Raw genomic sequence first — 24,937 nt, forward strand, 5'->3', positions numbered from 1 at the left:
TCCCAGGGTTTGCCTTCTGACTTGGGACTGGAATCTGCCCCTGCCCCCCAATTTGCTCCTCTGCTGAGCCAGGACCAAGAGTCTTAGTTGCTGGTTTGCTGTGATGAAGAAGACCCTCTCACCAGCTTTCCCAGAGTCTGTTTGGCCCAGGTTGAACATCACTTTCATCCCAGTGAGACTGATCTTTCTTGAATGTTTTTCAGTTTATCTTAAGCTGAAGAGTGGTTTCATGCCATCAGATTCTGTTCAGAAGCTTGGTTTCTTGTGGTTTTCTAGGGAAACTGGGAGAGCTCCAGCAGCTTCCTGACTTTACTCCACGCTAAGAACTTTGACTTTACTTGGGTATTCTAAGCCTCCAGACCACACTCTCAGGCATCTGTAGTGTCTTTTAAGTCCTTCCTAATTTGCTTCTTTCAGGATTTAGTAAGCACCTGGAACTCTACTGGAACTACCTAATGCAGAAGTGTTGTCTGGGCTGGCAATTCTTGCTTCCTAAGAACTGAAAGGGATGAGGACACTACCTGTATATAACTCCTTAAAAAACATTCTTTTTTTCAAGACAGGGTCTTTCCCTTTCTTCTCCCAAATAAGATAAACCAGTTTCATATAGACAAAATCCTAGATCACTTCTGTGGGTAGTTCTACTTCTTTTAACAAGAAACAGGCAAACATTTGGGCCAAGGCAATTTAGTCTCTCACAACAATTTGGTAATCCACTTCCTTTTTTGTTGTTAAAGCTTTTATTTTCAAAACATATGTATAGATCATTTCAATATTCACCCTTGCAAAACCTTGTTCCAATATGTTTTCCTCCCTTCCCTCCACCCATTCCCACAGACAGCAAGTTATCCAATATATATGAAATATCTGTAATTCTTTTATACATATTTCCAAAATTATCAAGCTGCACGAGAAAAATCAGATTTAAAAGGAATCAAAAAGAGGATGAAAACAAAATGTAAGCAAACAGCAATAAAAAATGAAACTACTATGTTGTAATCCACATTCAATCCCCAATAGTCCCCTCTCTGGGGGCAGAGGGCTCTCTCCAATACAAGACCGTTGGAACTGGCTTGAATCACCTTGCTGTGAAAAAGAGCCAAGTCCATAAGAATTGGTCCTTGTACAGTTTTGTTGCTTCTGTATACAATGTTCTCCTGATTCTACTCATTTCCCTTAGCAACAGTTCATGTAAATCTCTCCAGGCCTCCCTGAAATCATCCAGCTGATTTTCTTTCTTATAGAACAATTATATTCTATAACATTCATATACCCTAACTTATTCAGTCATTCTCCAGTTGATGGGCCTCCACTCAGCTTCTAGTCCTTGCCAGTACAAAAAGGGCTGCTACAAACCATTTTGCACATGTGGATCCTTTTCCCTTTTTTAGGATCTCTTAGGGATACACACCCAATAGTGACACTGTTGGATCAAAGGGTATGCAGAGTTGGATAGACCTTTGGGTATAGTCCCATATTGCCCTCCAGAATGTTTGAATCAGTTCCCAACTCTACTAACAACGTATCAGCAGCCTAGTTTACTCCAATTGATAAATGGAGAATGGTTTGTCTTATGATGTATTTTCTTACAAATTTGAGTCAATTTACTGTACATTTTAGAAATGAAACCTTTACCAGAACCCTTGGATTGAAAAGAATTTTCCAGTTTTCTGCTTCCCTTCTAATCTTGTCTACATTGGTTTTGTTTGTACAAAACCTTTTTAATTTAATATAATCAAAATGATCCATTTTGCATTTCATAATACTCTACTTCTAATTCTGTGACCATAAATTCCTTCCTTCTCCACAAATCTGAGGGGTCAACTACCCTTTGTTCTTCTAATTTGCTTCATCTTCATTTTCATTTTTTTTTCATTGATTCCCTTGATAGTCTTGACCTTTTGGTCTCCCAGATGAACTTTATTATTTTTTTCTACATTTGTAGTTTCTTGGAAGTTTGCTTAGTATGGTATTTAATAAGTAGCTGAATTTAGGTAAATTGTCATTGTTATTGTATTAGTTCAGCCTACCCATGAGTACTTGATATTCTTCCAATTGTTTAGATCTGACTTTGCATGAAAAGTGCTTTGTCACTGTGTTCATTTATTTTCTGACTTTGTCTTGGGATGTGAACTCTCCCAAACATTTTATATGATCTACAGTTATCTTAAGTGGAATTTCTTATCTTAAGTGGAATTTCTTTTTGTATATCTTGCTGCTAGACTTTGTTCTATATGGTAAGATATAGAAATGCTAATAATTTATGGGGATTTGTTTTGTGTCTTGCAGCTTTGCTAAATTAACTTTATTCATTGTTCCTAGTATTTTTAGGTTATTCTCGCAGATTCTCTTAATTATGCCATCATATCATCTACACAGAATGATAATTTTCACTTTTCATTGCCTACTGTAATTCCTTTTACATGTCCCAAACTCAACTTATATCTTACTTTACAAAAATTCCCACTTTTTAAACTTTCCTACTAATGTTGACGGTGCCATTGATCAAAATGTTATCTAGTTACTAGTTATCCAGACTCAAAACCCACATGTCAGTGTTGAGTTCTCCATCTCTCTCTATCCTCACCTCCCCATAACCATCAGTTTTAACACAGGAAGCTTTCTATTATAAACATCCTTGTGGCATCTGGGAATGTTACTACCGTGGGGCAAATACTCATCATCCCATGTAACGATAGCCACATTTCTCCTCACAGCACTCCTTCTTCCACTCAGCTGTGCAGTTAATCTTCTCAAAACACAGATCTATGTCACTTCTCCCAATTCCCAACTCAATAACCTTCAGAGATTTGACAATCCCATCAATGATTAGAGAATTTTGTGTAGCATTCAAAGCCCTTCACCAATGACCACCTCCCTTTTCCAGTCTCCTTAATCTTTATTCTATTCCATTTATTATGGAATCCAGGTAAAGGGTACTCTCTGCTTTGCAGTACCTCCAAAGGACATAGATCTAGGAAGTGGCAGAAATAGAACTAGGGTCTATCAGATCATATTGCCACAACAACCCCCAAAGCCCACCCAAACAAGCCCCTCCCCATCCTATCCTCTTTCCAGGATAGTTCCACCTTCTATTCCATCTCACCATTCTCAGTGATTTGGGGACACTAGGCTCCTTGCTGCTTTTCAGATGAAACCCTCCCTCTCCTGTGTCTTGTGCATTTGTCCTGGCTGTCCCTCATCCCTGGAATTCTCTCCTTCATTTCTGCTTCCGTAATTCCTTGTCTTCCTTCAAGTCCCTGCTGAAATGCTGTCTTCATCAGAAGCCTTGACCCGTTACTCCTTCCTGTGAATGCCTTCTTGCATGGGTGATCTCCAAATGGCATCTAGACAGCTAGGGGAACAAAGAACCAAGGAAATCATAGATGAATGGTTGACTGGGTAGAAGGTCAAAAGGATTCTGATTATTGTCACTATGAACAGAAATATTCTCTTGAATCAGAGAAGCTCATAAAGATGAAAAGAACAGGTCAGGAGCTGCTCCCCACCAAAGAGTTTTTTTTCTTCTTCCAAATTCTCCATGAATTTAGTTAATGATCTCTCTTTTTCTATTGGGAGATTTTCAGGAGATAACAAGCTGCTGATTGGGTGCATATTGAAGGTAAGGGAAGGAAAATAACATGGGTTTGAAGAAGCTGAGGCAGGTTGAGATGTGAGAATATGTTGAGATATGAATTTGCCAAGGCTCACAAAGCTAGTCAAATGTGAGAATGGACTTGATGTGAGATCTTCCTGATTTTGAGCTCTGTATCTTTGCATTGTACAGTTCCAGCACTGTGGATAATAATCAGGATAATAATTAGGTGAATAGAAAGGAAAGAGTATTAGGGAAGACAGAGAAGAAGACAAGGAGAACAATGGCAACTTTTTTTGTCCTTTTGATTGGACATGTCTCAGAGAAGGGAAAAAAGAAAGGTAAATCAAAAAGGTTTTGAGAAAAACATATCAATTTCCTCTTATTTATCCACCTTGAACACAAAATATTTTTCCCTATTAATGCACAGTCAAACAGAGACCAGAAATTTAAAAGTTTAACTTTGAGAGATACTTTAAATCTTTGGCAAAGATACAATGTAGGTGGAAGAGTGGCAAAAATATTTAGTGAGAATGATTAGGAAATATATAGTTTGAAACTTCAGGAAGGGAGAGTGTGGCTTATATTCAGGATACTAAGTATCTGACAAGCTTTTTCTGTCTGAACAAATACTCCACCCTGCAATGCCAGAAGTGACTGGAGAGGAGGTAAGTGGTATAAAGAAAAAATGGTGTTTTGTGATGTCAGTTCTACCTCAGACTTCCTTACAAAAATAAAATGTCAGGAGTCTCAACAGTCCTTTTGTATGACTGCAAGACTGAGTGAGAGTGAGCAAGTGAGAGAGAGAGAAGGAGAGAGGAAGAGAGAGAAATGAAGAGGAAGAGAGGAAATAGGAGGAGAGAGGAGAGAGAAGAGAGAGGAAGATGGAGATGGAGGAGGGAGAAAGGAGAGAAGAAAAGAATGGAGGAAGAGGAGAGCAGAGAGGAGAAAAAGGGATGTATGAGAAGGAGGAAAGAGGAGAGAGGTGCAGGAGAGAGAAGAGGAGTAATGAAGAGAAGAGAGGAGGAGGAGGAGGAAAACTACCTCCCTGCCATAGGCTTTAGGGACTCCATCAAGGCACCAGGCAGAAGAAGCTCATCCTACTCTCCTGAGAAATTAAGCCAGCCTTAGCCTTGGCATCCAACTCTCTGGCTCATTGGATGTTAAGGGTATCAAAGACCAAATGTATTGTCTGTCCTATTGTTGTCCTCTTTTGTCCTATATTGTTATCCTATATTAAGTGTTCTATTGTTTGGACATTAAAATATAATTTTAATTTTGGGGAGTGTTTAGCAAAATTATTTATTTTTAACACACATTGCTTTATGAATTATGTGGGTAGAGAATAATCAGAGCAAAATTATATAACCATGGGAGAGAGTTAAAAAAAAAAAAGTGAACAAAGTATATGGTGCTTTATATTCTTTCTCCTTAATTCTTTCTCTGAATACAGATGGCATTTGTTGTCCAAAGTCTATTAGGATTGCTTTGGATCACTAAAGCACTGAGAAGAACCAATTCGTTCCTAGCTGATTATCACAAATTCTTGCTGTTATTTTGTACAAAGTAGTCTTCCTTCTGCTTGTTTCATTCAGTATCAGTTTGTGTAAATCCAAATTATTATTCTTTGCAGATGATATCATGGTATACTTAGATAACCCTAGAGAATCAACTAAAAAATTATTAGAAATAATACACAACTTTAGCAAAGTTTCTGGATACAGAATAAATCCATATAAATTATCAGTATTTTTATACATCACTAATAAAACCCAACAACAAGAGGTACAAAGAGAAATTCCATTTAAAATAACTGCCAATAATATAAAATATTTAGGAATCTATCTGTCAAGTTTAAGTCAGCAACTATATAAGCAAAACTATAAAACACTTTCCATACAAATAAAGTCAGCTCTAAACAACTGGAAAAATATACCAACTCCCAAGAAACTGACCTAGAAAAAATAACAACAAAATTCATCTCAAAGAACAAAAGGTCAAGAATTTCAAGAGAATTAATGAAGAAAAAAAAATGAAGGTGGCCTAGATATACCAAATATAAAACTATATTATAAAGCAGCGGTCATCAAAATCATTTGATACTGGCTAAGAAATAGAGCAGTTGATCAGTCTGCTCAATAGTCAATGACTATAACTAGTGTTTGACAAACTCAAACACCACAGCTTTTGGGATAAGAATTCACTATTTGACAAAAACTGCTGAGAAAATTGGAAACTGGTATGGCAGAAACTAGGCATTGACCCACACTTAACACCACATACCAAGATAAGGCCGAAATGGATTCGGGATCTGGACATAAAGAATGATATTATAAACAAAATAGAAGAACGTAACATAGTTTACCTCTCAGATCTGTGGAGGAGAAAGGAATTTGGGATCAAAGAAGAACTAGAGAGCATTATTGATCACAAAATAGATAATTTTGATTATATTAAGTTTAAAAGTTTTTATACAAACAAAACTAATGCAGACAAGATTAGAAGAGAAGCAATAAACTGGAAAAACACTTTTACATCCAAAGGATCTGATAAAGGCCTCTTTTCTGACATATATAGAGAATTGACTCAAATTTATAATAGTTCAAATCGTTCTCCAATTGATAAATGGTCAAAGGATATGAACAGACAATTTTCAGATGAAGAAATTGAAACTATGATCATATAAAAAGGAGCTCAAAATCACTATTGATCAGAGAAATGCAAATTAAGATAACTCTCAGATAGCACTACATACTTGTCAGATTGGCTAAAATAACAGGAAAAGATTAGTAGGAGGAGTGCAGAGGAGTGCAGGATATGATGGCTTGGAATAAAAACTTGTGCTTGCAAGCTGCTGTGTCTGGGCACTCTGTTGAACACAAGATCCACTGCTCGATGAGGCAGTGGCCAGAGATCTCTGAAGGCCTGGGACTAGGTAAGCAGTAAAAATCTACTGCTTCATGAGGAAGTGGCTGGAGAATTTCAAAGGCCTGGGATTAGGCAAGACTGTCAATCAGTAACTTCTGAGGGACAGGTTACAAGTGGCAGCACAAAATTAAGACAACTCTGAGATATCACTACATGTGATGACCGCGTATTTAAAATCATCCGGAGTCAGGAATTCAGGTTAAGGGAAAAATCTTCAATTTTTATTCTCTGGAGAGGTAAAGAAGGTTTGTAATAGCAATATGGGCAGCTGCGACAAGAAGCCAGCTACCAGAGGGAGATCGGAGGTGAAGGGGGATCGCTATAGCAATGCAAGCAGCTGTGACAAGATACCAGCCAGCAGTCTCTCTTTCTGCTTCCCTTTCCCACTCCCCTGCCTCCACCCACCAAAATCATCATTTCCTATACAACACATCAGGGCTTGCACAAAGAGTGGGCGGGGCCATTCTTTCTCCAAGTATATATATTAATAGAGTACGGTCCAATTACTATTTAGCCTCAGGTGCTTGGGACCTCAGTGCATCAATTCAAGCCTCAGCCCATTACAACTACACACCTGTCAGATTGGCTAGAATGACAGAAAAAGATAATGTGGGATGTTGGAGGGGATGTGGGAAAACAGGGACACTGATACATTGTTGGTGGAATTATGAATACATCCAGCCATTCTGGAAAGCAATTTGGAACTAATGCTCAAAAAGTTATCAAACTGTGCATACCCTTTGACCCAGCAGTATTACAACTATGCTTATATCCCAAAGAGATACTAAAGAAGGGAAAGGGACCTGTATGTGCAAGAATGTTTGTGGCAGCCCTCTTTGTGGTGGCCAGAAACTGGAAACTGAGTGGATGCCCATCAATTGGAGAATGGCTGAATAAATTGTGGTATATGAACATTCTGGAATATTATTGTTCTGTAAGAAATGACCAGCAGGATGATTTCAGAAAGGCCTGGAGAAACTTACATGAATTGATGCTGAATGAGATGAGCAGGACCAGGAGATTATTATATATTTCAACAACAGTACTATATGATGATCAATTCTGATGGCCATGGCTCTCTTCAACAATGAGATGAACTAAATCAGTTCCATTTGTTCAATAATGAATAGTACCAGCTACACCCATCGAAAGAACTATGGGAAATGATTATCAACCACTATGCAGAATTCCCAATCCCTATATTTTTGTCTGCCTGCATTTTTTATTTCCTTCACAGGCTAATTGTACATTATTTCAAAGTCCAATTCTTTTTGTACAGCAAAATAACTGTTTGGACATGTATACTTATATGGTATTTAATTTATACTTTAACACATTTAACATGTATTGGTCAACCTGCCATCTTGGGGAGGGGATGGGGGAAGGATGAGAAAAATTGGAACAAAAGGTTTGGCAATTGTCAATGCTGTAAAATTACCCATGCATATAACTTGTAAATAAAAAGCTACAATAATAATAATAATAATAAAAAGTGGCAGCACAACGTAGACGCAGCACTTTCAGGATTGTCAGGCCCCGCAAGGGAAGTTTCAACAGTCTCATCGAGAGACGAGAAGGCAAAGAAGCATAATGGATCTGGGTCTAAGTTTACCCATGATCATGCCTGATGACACAGCCAAGCATACAGCTCAAGTATATAAGTTTGAGAGCCAGACAGGTGATTCTCTAGCAGAAAACACATCTGATGAGGACCAGGGGGCTTACTTCTGGGCTTGGAGGCTCCAGGTCCATTATGTGCAGCTCAGCAAAATTCAGGAGGACGTAAGTAAGTTGATTAAGCAATTAGAAAAAAAAAAAAAAAGATGCTAGAATCTCTCCTACAGGTCTTGTCAGAGAAGAAACAAAAGATTACTTTACAAGAGAACAAGAAGTGCAAGAGTTACAGGTTGACTTAGAGAAGAAATGAAAAGTAACTTTACAGCAATTAGAACAAGTACAAGAATTCCACCTAAAGGTTGAGTCAGAGAAGAAACAATAGATTACTTTACAGCAGTTAGAACAAAAGGAGGTGAGATTAGAGCCAGAGAGGTGGAAATTAGGGGGAGAACAACTAATTGAATACAATGGGTTAAAATTGATTTTAAGGAATCCCACAAGTTAAAACTAGGAGAGATTTTAACTTGTGCAGCCAGACAAGGAATTGTGAGGGGAAAAGCAAGCAAAGAGTTGGTGCCCGAAGGCCCAGAGAGTGCAGTATGTGGGGCAGAGCTAAAGAAGTCTTTTTTAGCATTTTACTGATTTATATAGCATGTTACTGTTCTAGGTGATCTGCAGAGTTTAGCCATTTAGTAGAGAAAAGAGTTAAGTATCTTAATTACCATGGTGAGTTGAGCAGAAAGGGAATTAAGTGGGTTAAGTATCTTGCTGAAGAGAAGGGGTATGGTCTTTTCCACATTCAAAGCTTGGTTTGGGTTTCAATTCTGCCTACTGCTAAGCATGTGCCCTGAGAGTATTCCCCATCTCCTGATCCTCCTCCCTCAACTAACAACCTGGCCAACAAGAATGAGAGCCCTCTCTCCACAGTGATGTGGAAGCACTTAGATGGCATCTGGAAGGGCCTGGGTTGGATCATAGGTTGGGGACCCGGATATGCTCTCCTCATATCAGATGCAGACCAGACAGCAGAAGAATGGATCCCAAGCAGGAACATCCATCACCTGGGGGATGAAGAAGAGCAGGATCAGATGATGTCATCGTCCACGACGATGGCCCAGAAGGATCGGCAGGATGTCAGCAGCCCTTCAGACACTGATGACAGCCATGTCCCTCTTGACTATGACATCAAAGATGACAAACGCAGCACCAGTGTCACAGCTGAGTTGGACTTCCCTAGTTGATGCACAATGCCTAGAAGTAGACAAAACTGGACAGTGGACTTGGATGCCTCTCCCACGACCTCCCACTATTCATATGATGGGCTGAGGGGAGGCTTTGCCAGTTTTCCACTTGTAGACAATGCCTTTAAAATAAATACTGGGTTGAACACCATGTTATATTTTCTTGGTTTTGGCCCTTCTTGGACCTAGTTCTTGCTATTTTACTTTTGTTTGCTTTTGTTGTATTTTTGTATACCTTGTAGTCTCATTAATTAAGCGAGCTATTGTTGATGTCAAAGGTAATTTGATGTGATGAGCAGTACCCGCTAAACAAGAAAAGGGAATTGTAAGGTCTGGAAAGGAACCTTACATAGTGCAAGGAGGAAGATGCCTGAGGCATCAAAGATTTTTGTGATCTCTGTAGCTAGTAGGGACTACCTCGTGAGCGGAAAACTCTAGCCTCATTGAAAATGTATCATTAATGGGACACGTCTCCTTCTCTTAATGGCTGTGCAAGTGACTTCATAGACCCAATATAAGTAGTGGGGACCAGGAAGAAGGAGTGCAGAGGAGTGCAGGAAGAGTGCAGGAAATGACCGCATGGAATAAAGACTTGAGCTTGTAAACTGCTGTGTCCCGATGCTCTGTTGAACACAAGAACCACTGCTCAACAAGGCAGTGGCCAGGATCTCTGAAGGCCTGGGATTAGGCAAGACTGGCAATCAGTAACAGCTGAGGGGGAGGCTACACCTACCCCCATAATGTTATACCCTCTTTATTAAGGTAATCCCTTTTCATACTGATCCTATACCTGGGGGATACCCCAAGCTCCTAGGAAATCTTGTGTGAGTCCTCTAAGCTTTGTGCTCTGCAAAATTTCCTTTTCTTATCTCTTGTTGTCCTGCTGCCTTGTTGGGGTATGACTTAATGGTGAAATTGGGGACCTAAATTCCTCTTCTTAAACTTCGGGTGCACTTTTTATGCTTCTCTCAAAGCCCTCTCATATTCCATCTGAAATCTGGGAGGAAGTAGATTCCTCTGTGTGGGACCCAGGAATCCCTGGGCGGGCTACTCATGCTACCCCAGTTTTAGTGTGCCTCTGGGATCCCAGCATGTTCCCTCGTAGGTGACAGAAACCAATGAAGCCAGAGGCCAGAGAGGAAATGCAACCCCTCATTGAAAAAAGATTTAAGCACAAGCTTTTAGTTCCTTGTGAGTTTTCCTGTACTTTAGATCTGGAAGATGCTTTTTTGTATAGCACTGCTTAACTTTCTAGGTTCCCGAGGCTACAAAATGTCTTTGTCTAAGGCCCACATTGCTGATCAGTACCTCAAGTATTTGGGGCATAAATTAACTTCCACTTCCCACATGCTCAAAAGGAGAAGAAGCAGGTGATCTTGCCACTGCCAGAACCTGCCTCAAAGGAAGCTAAACTGATCTCTGCTCCAGTGTTAGCCCTGTCTGATTTAAATGGGGAAAGGAAGGCAGGTTACTCTGTGGTGAACCTTTGCAACCGTGGAGGCTAAACCCCTCTCCCTGGGACTTCTGCCCAGAGGGCCAAACTCTTTGCCCTCAGCAGAGCTTTAGGATTGGAGAAAGGAATGAGAATGAACATCTATACTGTCTGCAAGTATGCCTTTCATGTCTTGCATGTTCATGGGGCTATATGGAAAGAAAGGAGATTTTTGACAACCACATATTCCTCTATTAAGAATATAGAAGAAATTCTACAATAACTGCGCGCTGTCCATGGACTTAGAGAGGTTTCTCTTATGGTTTGTAAAGGACACAAGAAAGAAGATTCACTTTTGGTCAAGGGAAAACAGGCTTGCAGACTCAGCTCCCCATGCTGCTGCCCAAATGCCCCTGATGGCAATTTTGATTCCCCAACATCAGACTCCTACACTATAGCCGCCAGGAACAGGTCTTTGCTAAAGAAAGAAGGGTACATCTTTCTCCTTCTGGGTGGTTTCAAAAATCCTTGGGCCAACTTCTAATCCCAGAAGTCAACCAGTGGAAATTTCTTTTTGGCTTACACTAAACTACTTACTTGGGAAAGAATGTCCTCTAATCTCTTGGGAAACCAATTGTTATTGGTCACACAGTTAGACAGGTCTGCTTCCTTCATTCCAGCTTTCTTTTTTGTTATTGGTGTTTTCCTCCACTTTCTCCAAGATAATTGTTTTCTTCCCTACTACTAGTGAGTTTGTTTTCCAGATTCCAAGCCACGAACTTCCCAATTTATACACTGCTAGCTATTTATTCCTAAAACCCAATATTCCCTGGATGCTGCTGCCACCATCAAGTCTCCCCTTCTGAGTCTGGATTTAGTGAGGCAGGAGCAGTTCTACACTTCTTATCAGCCTGAAACAGCTCCAGAAGATGACTTTCCTCCCTTTGCCCCCAAAGATTTTGGGTTTGGATTGCTTGAGGGGTGAGGTGTAAGAAAATAGCAATTCCTTAGAAGTCCTAAGGCTAGCCAGCTTTGGGAAGGTCACAAAAAATACTGGCCAAAAGCAGTAATTTAATACTGATGCTGTTAGTCTGTAAGCTGTAGAACTCAATGACAGGAACCACCCCACCCTTACCACTCCTCAATTGAACCTCTATACCATAACAGGAAAATAGCAACCTAATCTTTATTTCTCTTTGGTACAAAGCTATCTTCCTAAATCTGACTCTTTGATAAAAACTCCTTTGGAGCTCTGGCTCATTTCAATTGGTGTCCCACTTATCTCCCTGATTCTGACTCTTTTGGAACTTTAGCTTACTGTCAAGCAGTGTAATTTCTTCTTGCTTCTGCCTCTTTCCTTAATATGTAGAAACTTTAACCTACCTTCAAGTAGCATAATAAATTTTTGCTCCTTAACATGGAGACTGAGTGTGCAAATTCTTGCACACTCTTATTGAGATGTCTTTCTCCTCAACAAAAAGGTATTCACAATTTGATAGCCCTTTGGAAATAGTTCCAAATTGCTCTCTATAATGATTGGAACAGTTCAAAACTCCACCAATCATATATTAGTGTCCCAATTTTCAAACATTCCTCCAACATTTATCATTATCTTGTAATCTTAGTCAATGAAGAGCTTTTATAGTAGAGGGGAAAGGGGGAAGAGGATGGTAGGAATATTTGAACCTCATTTTCATTTAAATTAATTCAAAAAAGAAAGAGTATATGGACAAACTCACTGGGGATAGAAATCTATCTTTTCCAATATGGAATTGGGATGGAAAAGGAAAAAGCAAAGGAGAACCCAAGATGATAAAAGGGAAGATCAATTAAGGAAGGCAATGGTCAGAAGCAAAATAGAATTTTGAGGAGGGAATGAGATTTTTGAAAATAGAAGCATAAACAAAAGAAAACAGGATGGAGGGAAATACACAGGTAATAATCATAAAGTTTGAAGGGTGTGGAATGTTCTGTTATTTGAAGTGATCATTGTATTATAATTATTCTAGAGAAATAGGAGAAATCAGTACCTTTGAAAGGGTTGGACTTGGAGGACTGAAGGACAAAAAACTTTTCAAATTTGGGATACATTAGAAATTTCCCTAGGAAGTGAAAAATACTACACATACTGTGCCTCTGCCGTGTCAAAACCCCCAGTCTATCAATGGAGTATTGCCATTGATTGGAATCAGTTCCAGACTGTTCAAATAATTAGCAAGACACATTAAATAATTAAGTAGAACTGAATACCTGCACACTTTTATCATCTGTGCAGCTAGTGCAGAGGTCTATAAAAGAATAGAGGCAAAGGGTGAGAGCATACATGACAAAAACATTAGCACATACATATTTTAGGTTATATGTGTACATTCATTTTTTACATAGTTCCATATGAGTCTCTATGTGACAATTTAGGAGAGGAAAATCAGAACAAAGGGGAAAAACCATGAGAAAAAAAAACAGAAGAAAAAAGAAGGTGAAAATATATGCTGCTATTTGTAATCATCTCCATAGTTCTCTCTCTGGATGTGAATGGCATTTTTCATCCAAACTTCATTGGAATTAATTGCTTTGGATCACAGAATTTCTGAGAAGAGCCAAATCTATTATTGTTGCTATGTACAATATATTTCTGGTTCTATTCAGCATCAATTCATGTAAATCTTTCCAGGGATTTTTAAATAAGCATACTCATCATTTTTTATGGAACAATAACATTCCCTTACATTAATATATAATAATTTATTCAACCATTTCCCAACTGATAGGTATCTACTCACTTTCCATTTTTTGCCACCACAAAAAGAGCTGCTATGAACATTTTTGTATATATGGGTCCTTTTCTAATATTTTTTATCATTTTTGGGGATACAGACCCAGCACTTCTGGAACAAAAGTTTTAGGAAGGCACAGTTTGATAGCCTTTTGGGCATAGTTTCAAATTGTTCTCCAGAATGGATGGAACAGTTCACAATTCTACCAACAAGATCATTGGTTTTTTTCACCTTCAAAGTAAAGAGGAAGAAAAGAAGGAAAGGAAGGCAGGAAGGAAGGAACGAAGGAAGGAAGGTAGGAACAAAGGAACGAAGGAAGGGAGGAACAAAGGAATGAAGGAAAGAAGGAACGAAGGAAGAAAGGAAGGTGAGAGGAAGAAAGGAAGGGAGGGAGGGTGGAAGAAAGAAAGGAAGGAGTGGAAGAGGGAGAGAAGGAAGAAAAAGATACAAATGCATGAAAATCTCTGGGTTTTGAGCAGGAGAAACAAAGTGGAATAGAAAATCATGATGAGAGCTGGAAGTTCTCTGAATTCTCTTGCTAGGCAATCAGTGGTTCTCAGAGTTGGATTCATTCATGCCTCCTATCAAATTCTTAAGGTAGAGGAAAACAAAGAGATTTCTTTCAACTGCCCAGCTAGATTTATCAGTGCCATGCAAATTTAAGGTAGAATCAGAATCAGAAAATCAGTAAACATTTACTAAGCCTAGGCATCTTAAGTGTTGAGAATACAAAGAAAGGTGCAAAGATTCATAAGACAGTCCCTATGCTCAAGGAGATGATTATCTAATGGGGGAAAAATACATAAAAAGAAGATGAAAAGCTGGTGGGGAGGGATAAGTAGAAAAGAAGAAGGTGGGTCCAAATGTCTACCTTGCCAAAGAAGAGGGGGGTTTCTGGAGCAAATGGTGCTGAGGAGGAATGAGTTTCAGAATTGATTCCATTTTGCAGAATGGAAATGATGAAAGAGCTGACTGGGAGTTTTGTTGAATGGTAAGTATTGACAATGAAATATCTCAAAATAGTCTATTGGTTCTCAGAGTCAAGCACATAGGAGAGTGTGGAAAGATACAACCTTTTGGTCCACTGTTCCACAGGGCAATATGTTACAAGCCCAGACCATTAGTGAATTGTGCTTTCTGGTCAAAGACCCAGACAAAAGGTCAGTTGAAGCATCCTCATGTCCAGAGTGGGGTAACAAAACAGAGAAGCATGATCTAGTAACCAAAAGGAGATGGGTTCTAAAGATTAGCCATGAAAGCTTTCTGGGATGAGGAAGTCTGAATTATAACCAGACCATATCAGCAAGCTTGTGGGAGTGTTTCAACAGTCAGGGCTGACTAAATGTATACCAGACTTGTGTAGCAGGAGATAGGCCTGGGAGAGGGAGGCATAGGCTCCAAGACATCTCAGGAAGTACTTTCCATTTTCCATCCATGGAGTAAATAATTGGAGTTAATGAACTGTCTAATGTGGTGATGTATCTGGACGATATATTTGTCCTTGGGAAGATGCTGACAGAAGATAATGAAAACCTAATGCAATAAATTCTGATTGAGCCAGACAAAAAAGATCTAAAGCTTTTGATCACCAATGTCAGTGTTACAATATGCAGAATATGGGTTGCACAGTATCTCCAAAAAAAAAAAAAGTGAACCTCAACCCACAGAAAACAGAGGTGTTCCTGGTTTGACCAGTCCAAAGAGCCTTAGAGATAGAAGTCCTTAGATAGAGATAAAAGTCTTCAGATCTTTTCTAGTATTTGGCATTTTCTATGGCAAGTTGATTTGTTTTTGTTTTTGTTTTTTTTAATAGCCTTTTATTTACAAATTATTTGCATAGGTAATTTTACAGCATTGACAATTGCCAAACCTTTTGTTCCAATTTTTCCCCTCTTTATCCCCATCCCCTCCCCAAGATGGCAGGTTGACCAATACATGTCTGAAGTGGAAAAGCACCCCAAAATGGGACCATGAGAAACATAATTTTAAATCCTTGTAGTTAGTTTATTACTAGTTCTTCACTCCCTAATACAGATGGTATTTTTAACAACCCAGATGTACTGTCCTGAGTCTTGAGAACTTGACAACCTGATAAGCTTAAAGAAATGCTGCTTGTTGCTGCCTAAAAATGACCCCTTTAAAGTGATAACTTTTTGCTTCCTGTTTAGAACGGAAATTCTTTTATTATGACAAATGTATCAAGAAACATTTTGATGTCTCTCTCTTCTTTCTCTGAATATATGGCCCTGAGGCCACTCATAACTGACCCCTCTAGTCTTGATGTTGGGGTTCAGTTGCTAGCTAGCAATAAATGCTCTTAAAACGTCATTATTTTGGCTGCCCTGTTTTTCCCTCTCCTGGGCACTTCATTTGGAGGCTTCCCAGCAACATAACCTTTGGCTCTGTTTCGACAGCCAGTCCCTTTCTCTGGAGGGCAAAAGGGGTTACCAGCTTTAGAGGGTGGCCAAAGAGAGACGTTCCTCAGCCTCACATCTTGGTAATCCACCTTTGCGGATCACAGAGGAGACATAAATTTGACTCAATTGGCTTTGAGTGTTCTGGGAACTGGTTTATTTCTGGGTGAGTACTCAAGGATTGTAGGTGGTTATGCTGGACACAGCAATAGTAATGTCCACCAGCCTCCACAGGATGCTATCAGAGTGCCCTGGCTGGTTATCTTTTGTGTTCTGGAATTGTTTGTCTATTGTCTCTTTGTGTTTAAGTGCACTTGTGACTATCTGGTTCTGTGTGCCAGTGGCATAACTCTGGTTTTGAGTGCCTTTTGGCACTATCTGGTTCTCTGGGCATTCTCTGTGAAGGCAGAAAAATGCACCAAACTGGGGCTCGGAAACCTAAAAAACTCCGTTTGGTTTCTGGAGGGAGGCTCTCAAGCTGCATCAACTTCTCTCAGGGCTCTTCTAAAGTTTCTGAATAGCCTCTAGTCTGTATATGTTAAATGTTTTGTTTAATGTTGTAATTGTGCCCCTATGTCTATGATTTTTGTTCTGTGTTTATGACTTGTCTATCTGTTGTGTTGATTTAAAGAGCTCTGTTAAGTTTTAAAAACAATGGTTAAGAAATTTGGCTCACCTTCCTTTCTCCCTCTTCCCCCACCCCCACACACTAATTTGGTTATTTCCATATTGTAACTATGCTTGATATAAAATTTTTCTGTGTGTGATTTTAAACTTTTTAATCTGTTGTACTAATTTGTAAGTAAAAGAACAAAAAAACTTGACTATTTTAAACTGGTGGAGAAGTTTTCCCTGAAAAGCAGGTTTTCAAAGTCTGCTAGAGAGGATTAATGGCGATAAAATCTTATCTGCTTAATGTCACCTGGGAAAAAAAAGTTTATGCCAGTGGCCTTGAAACATTCAGGCAGAAGGAAGAAAAAAGAAAAACTACTTGGTTTGCTTCTGAAACACTGGGTAATTTGTTAACATTATGGGTTATGTTTGCTGAACACGTGGATTTTATAGAGTTATTAGCTATTTACTGTATTGTGAATCTTAAAACTTCTAAAAGGAAAAGGGAAAGGAGAATGATGGTGATTTATGAAACATTGATTTGTAGGAGCAGTTGTAGATTTGAAGGGTTTTAGGAGTAAGGAAAGAGAAGAGGTGGGGGTTAGAGAAATAGGAGAGGATCTTTTGTCTTCAGAGGTAAAGATTCAACTCACACACACACACCCTCTCCTCTGCTTCTGCTACTTTAGCAATGGAGCATCTAATAGAAGGGTTGTTAAAATGTGTTTATAGTATATAGCTGAGGGAAAGAAAAGAGTTAAGTAGAAAGATAAAAAGGAAGGGTTTTAATGGAAGGATTTCTTGAGTGGGAACAGGAGGGAATCTTTTGTGCAGATTTAGCTCACCTTCCTTTCCTCCTCTCCTTCCCCTTCCCCCACCCACCAAACTAAGTGTGTTCCAGCCTTTTTTTGATCAAGTCGCAGCAGCCGCCTGACAGGAGCAACTGTGATTTTAAAGGGACAGCCTACATTTGTTTTTGTTTTTGTTTTTTGGATACATAATGATTTCCTTGGTTAAGGAATATTGTTATAACTGTGATCTATAATTTGATAAAGTTATTTTTAAAAGTTTAATTGATGTTTTAAAGAATCTTTCAGATTCTTTTATGTGGTATTAGGATATTCTGTATAAGATATTCTGTATAAGTTTTAATTGATTGTATTGATTGTATGACCATCATTTAAAGGACTTCTGAAAATAATAGGTTTTTTTTCTTTCTCTTTTTGGAAATGTTTCTGTTATAGGCAATATGTAATTTGGAATTTTTCTATGTATTGGGTATTTTAAAGGAAAATTATTTGTATAATGTTCAACTTATGACACTGCCTACTTAGATATGAAAGATGACTTGCGAACTTACTGAAACAAATTTCTTACTGTTACCAATATAAGGTCATGGTAAATACCTGGTTGGAATCTACCTGACACTTTATTCAATGGAATTTGTTATTGGAGGTAAAATTTGTTGGGCTTGTAATTAATATTTATAGGGAATTTTTAAGCTCCATCCTCTGATGATTAGTGGGACAATTACCTGGAGTATAAGTGGGTTAAGGCTACTTTATCCTGTGTCCTGTATGTGCTGAAGGATCAGTTTTTATATTATGTGATACTCATATGTCTGCATTTTTTTTCTCCTCCTGTGCCTAATAGGAGCCAATGGTGAGTAGAATTTATGAATGCAATTCAATTATGTCATACTTTGCTGTTTCCAATCTGGTTATATGTAATCATTGTATCCTAAATACTTAGGCAAATGAGTGTTTAGCCTGGTCATCTATCTGTTACTAGACATTCGTGTCTGAAGATATTCAGGTTTTTATAGGTTTCTAAGTGATGAGAGGACAATTAACAGTGGTCTATGAAACCCAACTGCTGTTTTTATTGGGACTACAGCTGACAGGCATTTGGCTGTCCTGTGAGACAAGCATGCTTTTTTCCATGGGCAGCTGCTGGCCGTTCTATTTTGGCCTCCCCACATCTTGCAGCAATCCTTGTGGACCAGTCTTTCTGTCTTCTCTCCTTATCAGCATGAAGCAGTTTTTGAATGAGATGCTTCGCCCTCTGCCCCTGATAGATTGATATGGGGAATTGGAAAATGATTGATAAATGACTGTTAAACCCTAAATGGGTCATTTATTACTGTGTGTTGAGATTGGGATGGAAATTGTTAAAATTGTATAACTCTTGCTGTTATGTTTGAATGATTTTTAGGAAACCCTACTGTGCTATATATAGGAATTTACTCTTGGGATTTATATGTGGGATGGTTATTTGACAGTTTATTTGCTTTTTTTTTTTGGATGATACATTTGCCTGGGACAAAAGGGGAGAGAAGAAGAGATAGGAAATTGGGGAAAGAGGAAGAATGGGAACTCCTAGTTTCCTGTTCACTTTGCCTTAAGTACTTCTGCCCATTCCCTATCTCACTAGTTCAGATTGAATTAGAAGTCCTTTAAGGAGTCCTTTTTTCACTTTAACTCCTTGCTTAAACCTACTGGAATGTGACTGCTGATTATGCTTTAACTTTGAAATCCCTTATTCTGTTGGAGTTGCCCTGGCAGACTCAGTGTTTGGCACTTTTTTTTTGAAACATCCAGAAATCAGGCACCTTGGGACTTGGCAGTCCCCAGTCCTGTAACCCCAGGTTCTTAATTGGTATCTCAGTCATCTCAAAGGACATTTCAGGCCTCTAAAGTTCGGAATTTTCCTGCCTTGATGGTCTAAGTGTGCATATTCTGATAGCTCTGCTCAGAAATCTGTATTCTGGGTGGGGACAGGTGGAGCTACTCCAGGCCTCACCCTTCTCCCCTGGAGTGGGTTGCCCCTCTGAATGGGCAGCATGACTGTCTTGAGTCCTGCTACTCCCTATATAAGCAGAGGCTGAGTTAAATGCACAAATGACTTTAGACCACCTAACTCACAGTGAACTGTCCATCTCAAACTGGATTCTCTGGCTGAGATCGTGCTCCATCTGTCATGCTGCAACAGGGAGCCTTTGGGGTTGTCAGGGAGAGACTTGCCCTTGCTATATAAGTCTTTGCATTTTTCTACTTCTATTTTGGTTTATCTGCCTCAAATAGGGATGGTCAATATTATGGTTCTGGGACTGTTATATTAATGTTATATGATTTTTAAGAGAAGTTCGAATCCGCTTTTATAAATGACGTTCTTAGGCTCAGTTAAAGTAAAGGTAAAATTTAATTATACAATGCACGGGATAGAATGCTTGCAATAACAACACATACAGCAAATAATACACAAGAGGCAAAGAATAATAAGGATTATGATTAGAATAGCAGAGAAAGAGAGAGAATACATTACTCAGTACAATCAAGGGAGCTTCAACTCTAATTGGACGGCTGGGAAGGCCCCGATATTTCAGCCTGTGAGTCTCGATCGGGAAAGTCCTAGGCAGATCGTCATCTCCATAGGTAAGGCTTCAAAGTGGAGAATGCTTTGCCCACTCTTTATAGGGTTCCAAACAAAGAAGGCTTTGGGCCAAATGAAGACCTCATCTAAGACAAGGATGTACCAACTAGGGCTCCAGGTGGTTATAATCAAATGTTGCATTGATAAGGGGGCCAGTCCTTATAATAGCAACAGTTCCAAGGAGTGGTGAGTTCCTGGAATTATATAATTGGAGCTAAAACACAGGTGGTACATGCCTGTCTTATAGATTAAAAAGGAAAGAGTTGAAATATATGTTCTTTTGGGTCAAGGAACGGTCAGGTTTTCATAGGAGAAGGAGTTAAAATTTATGCTCTTGGGGTGAGAGAGTAGTCAAGTCCTCACAGGGGGAGTCATGTCCTTCCTCGATTGGGTTCTCATGGTTTACATGGGAATTAGGTTCATATGGGGAAAGTCACATCCTTACAATGATTTGAAATGAACTTACTACTAATAAGGAGATTTCTTATTCAGGGACCTTCCAGGTATCTAGGGGAAGGTAATTCAGTGATTTGAACTGTTGTAATACAGTTCCCTAAATGGCCCTACCTCAGTTTCCCTGAATTGTTCTCAGTTCCCCTGTGTGCAAATCCCACTCCTATTCTTTAGGACCGATATAACTTGGGGCTAGTTACTTGTATATGTGCCAACTCCAGATAAGAGGGAGTTCAATGAAACCTATGGGCAACTGACACTCCTACAGACCTCAAGATCCCCTGGCCTGGCTGATGGCTAGGACTGACAGAGCCCTGCAGAATGACTTGTGATTCTTGCAAGAGCCTTGTGCTATTTATTTCAGAACTGCACTCTCTAACTTCCTTAGGGGGGACTTGCTTATATGATCTGCTTTCCCATTTCTTTTTTTTGCCTGGGATGAAAACTCTCACTGGAACTGCTGCTCGCAGTTGCCTGACCTGTGCCAAGGTGAACCGCACCTGCCCTCACACTGTGTCTGCCCTGCGCCCCCGAGGGCTCACACCCGGGAAACACTGGGAAGTTGATTTCACATACATGGAAGTTTGGGTTCAAAGACATCGTTTTCTTTTGGTATTTGTTGGCATCTTCTCAGGATGGCCTGAAGCCTTTCCTGTGAGGTCCAAATCTGCTTTGATCGTGGCCAAGATACTTGTGACTGAGATTATTCCTGGGTTTGGGCTCCCCTTCTCCCTCGGGTCTGACAATGGCCCAGCCTTCATTTCTAAGGTTGTTCAGTCCTTGTCTAAAGCCCTCGGGTTCAAGTGGTGCCTTCACTGTGCTTATCGGCACAGAGTTCGGGTCAGGTAGAAAGGAAGATGGGACACTTAAGGAGCACATTTCTAAGCCCTGGTTGGACACTGATGAGACCTGGGTAGGGCTCCTTCCCTTTGCCCTCTTTAGGGCCAGGTGTACTCCTAGTCCTTCTGTTCTCTCCCTCTCACCCTTTGAGGTCCTGTTTGGTGCCCCCCTAACCATCCTTCCCCCCTTGGGGCAGGACAGCTCTTATGATGTTATTGATGGTTCCCTTTTTGAGTCCCTGAAGGCTCTCCAGGACACCCGGGCAGTGGTCAGGGCTCTCAATCGTGACTCTGTCCAGCCTCCCCCACCCCAGCTGCTGGACCGTTCCTCCAACCCAGTGATTGGATCCTGACCAGAAAATTTCCTCGTGGCTCTGCATTGGAACCCTGCTGGACCAGCCCTCACCAGGTCATCCTCTCCAGTCCCTCAGCAGTGAAGGTGGCCCACTGGAAGGCTCGGAGCCATCGTTCACATGTGAGGCCTTGCCCTGCTCCCAAGGTGCCTGCAGGACCTGACTCAGGAAGATGGTGTTTTCATGTCTTATGCCCTTTTATGGCCTGGTCCTCTCTCTTGCACCCTGCCCTCCCATTGGGGAAGCCCGGCCACTATTCTCCCCATAGATATGTGTGGAACCTAATGAGACCTGGGGGGAAGTGGAGACCTGAAATGAGACTTATGGGCAGCCATGGTTCTGTCTGGACCTATGCCAGTTCTTGGAAAGGACCTAGGGTATCAGGTTTTATGCAGCAGGAAGAGATTTGGGAGCCCTGCTCATAGCCTAAAGAAAGATCCTCCCGAGGGAAACATCTCCATAGGCCCTAATACACTTCCTCAGCCTCCACTCCCCAGCTGTCTCCCTATGGGACCTTTATGTCAGTCCTTGATGGAATACACCGGCTGATAAACCTGACCAGCCCCACCCTCACCACAAGCTGCTGGCTCTGCCTGGACCCGCCCTCCCCCCACCCCACATTGTGGGCATAGACTTAAATGCCACCTGGGGGACAGAGGCCCACTCCATCCTGAATCTTTCATTCTCAGCTAAGGATCTGCGCCCAGAGTGCACCGCCCACGTTCCCAGGTTAACTTTGGGAGGGGTGCAGGGGGAGGCACGTGCATCAAGTCAGAGGGCTACAATCTGGAGCACTCCCCATACAACAAGCACTGTGTGGAAGTTGTTGCCATTTCCCCACACAGAGATACTGTAAACTCTCTAATACGGACCCCTGTAGGGTCCTATTTTGTATGCACTATGGGATTAACCCCTTGTATCAGTGAATTCGCTTTACCCTTGCCTGTTTGTGTACGTGCTCCCTCAGGTCTATCTGTATTCTGAGGAAGGAGCCGAAGGACATTTTGGTCTGTTAGATAGGGCAAGGAGGGCTGCTCCTACTCTAGTTTCCCTCCTAGTGGGATTAGGGATAGCAGGCCCCACAGCTGTGGGGACAGCTGCCCTGATCCATGGTGACAGCCAGCTGTTGTCTCTGGGTTCCCAGGTGGACCAGGAATTGAAGGACCTGGGAAATTAAATATCCTTCTTGGAGAACTCCCTAAACTCCTTGGCAGAGGTGATCCTACAGAATCACCGGGGGCTAGATTTTCTCTATCTTAAGCAAGGAGGGGTACATATGGCCCTTGGGGCTGCTTGCTGTTTCTATGCTAACAACTTTGGGGTAACAAGAGAGTCCCTCTCTGCAGTTAGACAGCGGATCAAGGACCAGAAGAAGGCTCAAAGCCAATCAATGTCACCTTTCAATTGCTCCCCCTGGGTAACCTCTTTTGTGACCTCCCTGATAGGCCCCCTTACCCTATTTCTGCTGGCTCTACTGATTGCCCCTCGTTTGATTGTTTAACCACGTATATCAGGAAGAGGATCCAGGCTGTTGTTTGTTGCCAGGGTCACTTATTCTTCCCTGGCCTCTGAGGAGTCTAGTCTCTGACGGTCTCAAGAAAAGGCAGGGAGTGAAGTGGAAAAGCACTCCAAAATGGGAACGTGAAAAAACATAATCTTGAATCTTTGTAGTTAGAGGTTTCATACTAGTTCTTTACTCCCTAATGCAGATGGTATTTTTAACAACCCAGATGTACTGTCCTGAGTCTTGAGACCTTAACAACCTGATAAGCTTAAAGAAATGCTGTTTGCTGCTGCCTGAGAATGATCCCTTTAGAGTGATAACTTTTTGTCTTCTGTTTAGAATAGAAATTCCTTTATTATAACAAATGTATCAAGAAACATTTTGATGTCTCTCTCTTCTTTCTATAAATATATGGCCCTGAAGCCATTCATTACTGACCCCTCTAGGCTTAGTGTTGGGGTTCAGTTGCTAGCTAGCAATAAATGCTCTTAAAACTTCATTATTTTGGCTGCCCTGTTTTTCTCTCTTCAATTTCCAAACAGTTATTTTGCTGTACAAAAAGAATCAGACTTTGAAATAGTGTACTATTAGCCTGTGAAGGAAATCAAAAATGCAGGTGGACAAAAACATAGGGATTGGGAATTCTATGTAATAGTTCATAGTCATTTCCCAGAGTTCTTTCGCTGAGCATAGCTAGTTCATTTCATTATTGCTCTATTGGAACTGATTTGGTTCATCTCATTGTTGAAGAGAGCCACGTCCATCAATCTCCGACTATTACTTTAACATTGACTACTGACTAGGGAACACTAGTGTGGATGTAACTTGTAGCCACCAAAGCTTATGTGACAGTGAAGTTATGATGGCGATACCTAAAGAATGTGGCTGTATGGGGGATACGCAGGGAGCTAAAGAAGCAAATGGCAATAGAGCTGAGAGTTTGGGACTTCTCCCAGAAAGCATGTTCCTGAACACATCTTCCGTGTTTCAGCTGTCTGGGGATGACTGGTGGTAAGAACAGGTGGCTGATGAGGGACTGTGAGAAGTGACACTGCTAAGAAGAGAGATAGAGATCCTAAGAGACTCAAGTCCCTTGAAGGAAACTTACTGTTGAGACAATGGCAGAAATCGCATGTGGGGAATGAAATACTGATCTGGATCATTTGGCTTTTGTGTGGCTCTAATCATTGCACCAAACAATAAATATTTAGAAATATTTCTAAAAGTGACTACTATACCACTAGAAATGGTCCTAGGTGGTAAAACCACAAAGATAAGAAATGTACTCAAAGAGTTTACATTCTATCGAGATAGACAACATGCATATATCACACGTATGTAACCTACTATGTATATATATGCATATAACTATATGTGTAATATGTATGGATAGATAGATAAACAGATGGGTAGACAGACACACACAGTGAAAGAGAGAGAGTAAAAGGACGAAAAAGAGATAAGTGACTTTTCCACATCCCACATTCACGGACCATCAGGAGAAGATATCTTCAGATTGATTCTCATTGTTTATGACTGGGTTGGGTTTCCCTAACTCATTGCTGAGTTTTGAGTTCATTTTGGTTTTTTCCACTGATACTAGTATTAAAGGAATGACCTCGCCCTCTGCATTCCTTTTTCTTTTGTCTTTAAATATTAAAGACAATTCTTTGACCTACGTGGAGGGTCATCCAGGGAGTACATTTCTCCTTAGCACAACTCATGGTCTGACAAGGCAATTCT

At 40.4% G+C, this 24,937-nt stretch overlaps 1 long non-coding RNA gene across 1 annotated transcript in view; it reads left to right on the forward strand.

Moving 5' to 3' along the window:
* Nucleotides 1-15,968: 15,968 nt before the first annotated feature.
* Nucleotides 15,969-24,937, forward strand: part of LOC127560608 (uncharacterized) — a 28,080-nt gene continuing 19,111 nt past the window's right edge. The window contains exon 1 of the long non-coding RNA XR_007953375.1: nucleotides 15,969-16,167. This is a non-coding gene — a long non-coding RNA (uncharacterized LOC127560608). The remainder of the gene's footprint in view (nucleotides 16,168-24,937) is intronic.

Source organism: Antechinus flavipes, chromosome 4 (assembly GCF_016432865.1).
Source record: "Antechinus flavipes isolate AdamAnt ecotype Samford, QLD, Australia chromosome 4, AdamAnt_v2, whole genome shotgun sequence".
Taxonomy (NCBI): Eukaryota; Metazoa; Chordata; class Mammalia; order Dasyuromorphia; family Dasyuridae; genus Antechinus; species Antechinus flavipes.